Source organism: Arachis hypogaea, chromosome 15 (genome assembly GCF_003086295.3).
Source record: "Arachis hypogaea cultivar Tifrunner chromosome 15, arahy.Tifrunner.gnm2.J5K5, whole genome shotgun sequence".
NCBI lineage: Eukaryota > Viridiplantae > Streptophyta > Magnoliopsida > Fabales > Fabaceae > Arachis > Arachis hypogaea.
The window spans coordinates 108,936,726-108,945,052 of record NC_092050.1 but is presented as its reverse complement, the minus strand read 5'-3'; the positions used below and the strand labels follow the sequence as shown (position 1 = coordinate 108,945,052).

At 38.4% G+C, this 8,327-nt stretch overlaps 1 non-coding gene across 1 annotated transcript; it reads left to right on the top strand.

Annotated features, from left to right (window-relative positions):
• Positions 1-3,658: 3,658 nt before the first annotated feature.
• On the top strand, positions 3,659-3,766 carry LOC112753815 (small nucleolar RNA R71). The gene has a single exon (XR_003178180.1). It is a non-coding gene; the product is annotated as a small nucleolar RNA R71 (small nucleolar RNA).
• The last annotated feature ends 4,561 nt before the right edge of the window (positions 3,767-8,327 follow it).

The following is an 8,327-nucleotide window of genomic DNA, read 5'->3' as shown; positions in this document are numbered from 1 at the left end:
ATGGAGTGCTCTTGATGTTCCACCCATAGTTGTCCCATGTTAGAACTTAATTCTCCTAGGGAGGTGTTGATTTGCTCCAAATAGTTTTGTGGAGGAAAATGCATTTGAGGCATCTCCGGGATCTCATGGTGATGAGCTTCATGCGTCTCTTGAGCTCCATGAGTGGGGTCTCCTTCTATGAAAGCTCCAGCTGAGTAACATAGATGGCAAATAAGATGAGGAAAAGCTAGCCTTGCCCCAGGAGAGGGCTTTTTGGCTATTTTGTAGAGTTCAAGGGAGATGACTTCATGAACTTCTACTTCTTCTCCAATCATGATGCTATGGATCATGATGGCCCGATCCACAGTAACTTTAGATCGGTTGCTAGTGGGAATGATGGAGCGTTGGATGAATTCCAACCATCCTCTAGCTACAGGCTTGAGGTCCAGTCTTCTTAATTGAACCGGCTTGCCTTTGGAGTCAATCTTCCATTGAGCTCCTTCCACACATATGTCCATGAGGACTTGGTCCAACCTTTGATTAAAGTTGACCCTTCTAGTGTAGGGGCGTGCATCTCCTTGCATCATAGGCAAGTTAAACGCCAACCTCACATTTTCCGGACTAAAATCTAAGCATTTCCCCCGAACCATTGTAATATAATTCTTTGGGTTTGGGTTTTTACTTTGATCATGGTTCCTAGTGATCCATGCATTGGCATAGAACTCTTGAACCTTAGGATGCCGACTTGTTGGATGGAGTTTGTTAGAACTTCCCAACCTCTTCTTTGGATTTCATGTCGGATCTCCGGATACTCATTCTTCTTGAGCTTGAAAGGGACCCCGGGGATCACCTTCTTCTTGGCCACAACATCATAGAAGTGGTCTTGATGAGCTTTGGAGATGAATCTTTCCATCTCCCATGACTCGGAGGTGGAAGCTTTTGTCTTCCCTTTCCCTTTTCTAGAGGATTCTCCGGTCTTGGGTGCCATCAATGGTAATGGAAAAACAAAAAGCTTATGCTTTTTTCACATCAAACTTAGAATATTGCTCGCCCTCGAGCAAGAGAAGAAAGAATAGATGAAGAAGAAGAAGAAAATATTGAGGAGAGGGGGGAGGGGTGTATTCGGCCAAGAAGGGGAAGAGAGGGTTGTGTTGTGTGAAAATGAAGAAGAATGGAGGGCTTTATATAGGGAAGGGAGGGGGGGTAAGGTTCGGCCATAAGGGTGGGTTTTGGGTGGGAAATTGATTTTGAATTTTGAAGGTAGGTGGGGTTTATGAGGTAGGTTTATAGGGAAGAGTGGATGGATGTGAGTGGTTAAGTGGTTATAGGGAAGAGAGATTGAGGTGATTGGTAAAGAGTTTTGGGGAAGAGTGTTTATGGGATTGTGTGAAAGAGGGGTGAGAAGAAGTGAGTGGAGGTAGGTGGGGATCCTGTGGGGTCCACAAATCCTGAGGTGATCCTGTGGGGTCCACAGATCCTGAGGTGTTCAAGGATTTACAACCATGCACCAAATTAGGCATGCAAAATGCCCTTGCAGACAACTCTGGGCGTTCAGTGCCAGATTGGTGCTTGTTCTGGCCGTTGAATGCCCATTTGTTGCCCATTTCTGGCGTTGAACGCCAGAACCATGCTTGTTCTGGGCGTTCAGCGCCAGCTCTTCTCCAGGGTGCAATTCTGGCGTTTAAACGCCCAGATGCTGCCCATTTTGGGTGTTCAGTGCCAGAACCATGCTCTGTTCTGGCGTTGAACGCCAGCCAGATGCTTCTTACTGGCGTTTAAACGCCAGTGAGATCCTCCTCCAGGGTATGATTTTTCTTCTCCTGTTTTTGATTCCGTTTTCAATTTTTATATTTATTTTGTGACTCCACATGATCATGAACCTAATAAAGCATGAAAGAACAATAAAATTAGATAAATAAAAATTGGGTTGCCTTCCAACAAGCGCTTCTTTAATGTCAATAGCTTGACAGTGGGCTCTCATGGAGCCTCACAGATGTTCAGAGCATTGTTGAGACTTTCCAACACCAAACTTAGAGTTTAGATATGGGAGTTCAACACCAAACTTAGAGTTTGGTTGTGGCCACCCAACACCAAACTAAGAGTTTGACTGTGGGGGCTCTGGTTGACTCTGTTTTGAGATAAGCTTACTGTGCCTCTTTTTCATGTTTATAGAAGGGTAACCTTGAGTTATAAACACAAGGGAGTCCTCATTCAATTGAAGGACTAATTCACCTCTGTCAACATCAATCACAGCTCTTGCTGTGGCTAGGAAAGGTCTTCCAAGGATGATGGATTCATCCTCATCCTTCCCAGTATCAAGGATTATGAAATCAGCAAGGATGTAAAGGCCTTCAATCTTTACTAACACATCCTCTACTTGTCCATAAGCCTGTTTTCTTGAATTGTCTGCCATCTCTAATGAGATTTTAGTAGCTTGCACCCCAAAGATTCCCAGTTTCTCTATTACAGAGAGGGGCATGAGGTTTATCCCTGAACCAAGATCACACAGAGCTTTTTCAAATATCATGGTGCCTATGGTACAAGGTATTAGGAACTTTCCAGGATCCTGTTTCTTCTGAGGCAATGTCAGTTGATCCAGATCACTCAGTTCATTGGTGAACAAGGGAGGTTCATCTTCCCAAGTCTCAATACCAAATAATTTGGCATTCAGCTTCATGATTGCACCAAGGTACTTGGTAACTTGCTCCTCAGTAACATCCTCATTCTCTTCAGAAGAAGAATACTCATCAGAGCTCATGAATGGCATAAGGAGGTTTAATGGAATCTCTATGGTCTCTAGATGAGCCTCAGATTCCTTTGGTTCCTCAGAGGGAAACTCCTTATTGATCACTGGACGTCCCAGGAGGTCTTCCTCCTTGGGATTCACGTCCTCCTCCTCTTTTGTGGTTTCGGCCATGATGGTCATTTCAATGGCCTTGCACTCTCCTTTTGGATTTTCTTCTGTATTGCTTGGGAGAGTACTAGGAGGGATTTCAGTGACTCTTTTACTCAGCTGGCCCACTTGTGCCTCCAACTTTTTAATGGAGGACCTTGTTTCATTCATGAAACTTACAGTGGCCTTAGATAGATCAGAGACTAAGTTTGCTAAATTAGATGTATTTTGTTCAGACTTCTCTGTCTGTTGTTGAGTGGATGATGGAAAAGGTTTACTATTATTAAACCTGTTTCTTCCACCATTATTAAAGCCTTGTTGAGGCTTTTGTTGATCCTTCCATGAGAAATTTGGATGATTTCTCCATGATGAGTTATAGGTGTTTCCATAAGGTTCACCTAAGTAATTTACCTCTGCTATTGCAGGGTTCTCAGGATCATAGGCCTCTTCTTCAGAAGGCGCCTCTTGAGTACTGTTGGATGCAGTTTGCATTCCATTCAGACTCTGAGAAATCATATTGACTTGCTGACTCAATATTTTGTTCTGAGCCAATATGGCATTCAAAGTATCAATTTCAAGAACTCCCTTCTTCTGAGGCGTCCCATTACTCACAGGATTCCTCTCAGAAGTGTACATGAACTGGTTATTAGCAACCATCTCAATGAGTTCTTGAGCTTCTGCAGGCGATTTCTTTAGGTGAATGGATCCACCTGCAGAAGTATCCAATGACAGTTTAGCTAATTCAGAAAGACCATCATAAAATATATCCAGGATGGTCCATTCTGAAAGCATGTCAGAAGGACACTTTTTGGTCAGTTCTTTGTATCTCTCCCAAGCTTCATAGAGGGATTCACCTTCTTTCTGTCTGAAGGTTTGAACATCCACTCTAAGCTTACTCAGCTTTTGAGGAGGAAAGAACTTGGCTAAGAAAGCCTTGACCAGCTTATCCCAAGAGTTCAGGCTATCCTTAGGTTGAGAGTCCAACCATATTCTAGCTCTGTCTCTTACAACAAAAGGGAAAAGCATGAGCCTGTAGACTTCAGGATCTACTCCATTAGCTTAACAGTATCACAGATCTACAAGAATTCAATTAAGAACTGAAAAGGATCTTCAGATGAAAGTCCATGAAACTTGCATTTCTGCTGCATCAGAGAAACTAATTGAGGTTTCAGCTCAAAATTATTTGCTCCAATGGTAGGAATGGAGATGCTTCTTCCATGTAAATTGGAATTAGGTACAGTAAAGTCACCAAGCATCCTCCTTGCATTATTATTATTTTCGGCTGCCATCTCTTCTTCTTGTTCGAAAATTTCTAAATGGTGCTTGCTGGATTGTTGTAATTTAGCTTCTCTTAGTTTTCTCTTCAGAGTCCTTTCAGGTTCTGGATCTACTTCAACAAGAATGATCTTGTCCTTGCTCCTGCTCATATGAAAAAGAGGGACAGAAAAATAATAATAATAGGGATCCTTTTTACCACAGTATAGAGGTTCCCTTTAGGTGAGTGGAAGAAAGGAAGAGTAGAAGAAAAGAAGAAGAGAAAATCTGAACTCAGAGAGAGAGAGAGAGCGAGAGAGAGAATTTTCGAAAATTATTTTTGAAAAAGAGTTAGTGATTTTCGAAAATTGTTTTTGAAAAAGGTTAGAAATTTTCGAAAATTACAATCAAAAATTAAAATAATTAGTTAATTAAAAAGAATTTTTGAAAAAGAGGGAGATATTTTCGAAAATTAGAGAGAGAGTTAGTTAGGTAGTTTTGAAAAAGATAAGAAACAAACAAAAAGTTAGCTAGTTAGTTGAAACAAATTTGAAAATCAATTTTGAAAAGATAAGAAGATAAGAAGTTAGAAAGGATATTTTAAAATCAAATTTTGAAAAAGATAAGATAAAGAGATATTTTTGAAAAGATATGATTAGTTTTGAAAAAGATTTGATTCTTAAAATCACAATTAATGACTTGATTCACAAGAAATCACAAGATATGATTCTAGAACTTAAAGTTTGAATCTTTCTTAACAAGCAAGTAACAAACTTGAAATTTTTGAATCAAAACATTAATTGATGATGTTATTTTCGAAAATTATGTGATAAAAAAAAGATTTTTTTTTTAAAAAAATATTTTTATAATTTTCGAAAATAGATAAGAAAAATGAAAAAGATTTGATTTTTGAAAAAGATTTTGAAAAAGATAAGATTTTTAAATTGAAAATTTTATTTGACTCATAAAAACAACTAGATTTTAAAAATTTTTGAAAAAGTCAAATCTAATTTTCGAAATTTATGAGAGAAAAAAAGGAAAGATATTTTTTTTTATTTTTGAATCTTTAATGATGAGAGAGAAAAACATGAAAATGATGCAATGCATGAAAATTTTGGATCAAAACAATGAATGCATACAAGAATGCTATGAATGTCAAGATGAACACCAAGAACACTATGAAGATCATGATGAACATCAAGAACATATTTTTGAAAAATTTTTAATGCAAAGAAAACATGCAAGACACCAAACTTAGAAATCTTTCATGTTTAGACTCTATGGATGCAAAAATGCACATGTAAAACAAGAAAAGACACAAAACAAGAAAACATCAAGATCAAACAAGAAGACTTAGCAAGAACAACTTGAAGATCATGAAGAACACTATGAATGCATGAATTTTTTCAAAAAATACAAGATGAACATGCAATTGACACCAAACTTAGAAGTTGACTCAAGACTCAAACAAGAAACACAAAATATTTTTTATTTTTATGATTTTCAAAATTTTTTTGTATTTTTATTTTAATTTTTTTTTCGAAAATCAGTGTAAAAAAAAAAAAGAAAAATAAGGATTCCAAAATTTTTAATATGAATTCAAGGAATCTTGTATTCTTATTCTAAAGCTCCAATCTGAGGGTTAGGCATGGCTTAATAGCCAGCCAAGCTTTAGTATGCTATTACATGCATTGAAGTGATTAGTTAAATCCTCAGTCCAAAGGAATTTGGACATGGCTTCACAGCCAGCCAGGATTCAACAAATCATCATGAAACACTAGAATTCATTCTTACAAATTCTGAAGAAAAATATATTTTTTTGAAAACATTTTTTTTTTAAATTTTTTTCGAAAACAAAGGAGAAAATTTTTGAAAGATTTTTGAAAAATTTTTTTTTGAAAACTTTTTGAAAATAAGAAGAAAATTACCCAATCTGAGCAACACGATGAACCGTCAGTTGTCCAAACTCAAAAAATCCCCGGCAACGGCGCCAAAAACTTGGTGCACAAAATTGTGATCTCAGGCAACGGCGCCAGAAACTCTGTATGCACGTCTTAATAAATCGTTTTTCATTCACAACTTCGATACAACTAACCAGCAAGTGCACTGGGTCGTCCAAGTAATAAACCATACGTGAGTAAGGGTCGATCCCACGGAGATTGTCGGTTTGAAGCAAGCTATGGTCACCTTGTTAATCTCAGTCAGGCGGATATCAAATAGTTATGGAGTTTTCAAATATTAATAATAAATAGAAAATAAGGATAAAAAACTTATGTAATTCATTGGTTAGAATTTCAGATAAACGTATAGAGATGCATTCGTTCCTCTGAACCTCTGCTTTCCTGCTGTCTTCATCCAATCAATCTTACTCCTTTCCATGGCTGGCTTTATGTAAGGACATCACCGTTGTCAATGGCTACTTTTTATCCTCTCTGGAAAATGGTCCGATGCGCTGTCACTGCATGGCTAATCGTCTGGAGGCGTCACCGTTGTCAATGGCTGCATCCCATTCTCTTGCAAAAATGGTCCAAATGCTCTGTCACGGCACGGCTAATCATCTGAGGTTCTCGATCATACTGGAATAGGATTCACCCTCCTTTTGCGTCTGTCACTACGCCCAGCACTCGCGAGTTTGAAGTTCGTCACAGTCATTCAATCCCAGAGTCCTACTTGGAATACCACAGACAAGGTTTAGACTTTCCGGACTCTCATGAATGCCGCCATCAATCTAGCTTATACCACGAAGATTCTGATTAAGAGATCCAAGAGATACTCATTCAATCTAAGGTAGAACGGAAGTGGTTGTCAGGCACGCATTCATAGGGAATGATGATGATTGTCACGTTCATCACGTTCAGGTTGAAGTGCGAATGAATATCTTAGAAGCGAAATAAGTTGAATTGAATAGAAAAACAGTAGTACTTTGCATTAATTCATGAGGAACAGCAGAGCTCCACACCTTAATCTATGGAGTGCAGAAACTCTACCGTAGAAAAATACATAAGTGAATATAGGGTAAGCATGGCCAAGTGGCCAGCCTCCCATGGAGGTCTAGAGATCTAAAATTGATCAAAAGATGTCTAATACAATAGTAAAAAGTCCTATTTATACTAAACTAGTTACTAGGGTTTACAGAAGTAAGTAATTGATGCATAAATCTACTTCCGGGGCCCACTTGGTGTGTGCTTGGGCTGAGCTTGAATGTTACACGTGTAGAGGTTAATCTTGGAGTTGAACGCCAGTTTGTAACGTATTTCTGGCGTTCAACTCTGGCTTGTGACGTGTTTCTGGCGTTTAACTCCAAACAGCAGTGTAGAACTGGCGTTCAACGCCCTTTTACATCGTATAAACTCGGCCAAAGTATGAACTATTATATATTTCTGGAAAGCCCTGGATTTCTACTTTCCAACGCAATTAAAAGCGTGCCATTTTGAGTTCTGTAGCTCCAGAATATCCACTTTGAGTGCAGGGAGGTCAGAATCCAACAGCATCAGCAGTCCTTCTTCAACCTCTGAATCTGATTTTTGCTCAAGTCCCTCAATTTCAGCCAGAAAATAACTCAAATTACAGAAAAACACGCAAACTCATAGTAAAGTCCAAAAATGTGCATTTAACATAAAAACTAATAAAAACATCCCTAAAAGTAACTAGATTTTACTAAAAACATACTAAAAACAATGCCAAAAAGCGTATAAATTATCCACTCATCAGTTATATAGTTGGAAGGTGTGTTATGTGGATGAGGGTATTAAGGTGGTGTATAAAGGTGTGGTGGTTCATATGGTTGGTGGTAAGGTGTATAATCATTTTGATTCCATAGAGGTGATGGGTGTGGTGCTTGAAGGTTTGGTGGTTGGGGGTCATGTAGGGGTAATCTTTCATATCTTAGGGTTTGATATTCACATAGGCGAGGGTTTGGCTCGTTGTAGTATGAGGGAGGTGGTTGCCAGGAGTGTTGCTCATACGCAAATGGTTCCTCCCTAAATTGACTCTCCCATTCCATGTTGCAATCCCAACTTGAATTCATCATACCCTACAAAATACTTACAACCATGCTCCAAGCAACAAGGGTGATAGCTTATAGAGAAAGTAGAAAATAAAAATAAAAGACATTAATAAACAAGAAAAATAAACACCTAAATATTAGCAAAATCAACCAAATAACCAAAAAGTAAGCTATTTACAATATGGACATATTCAA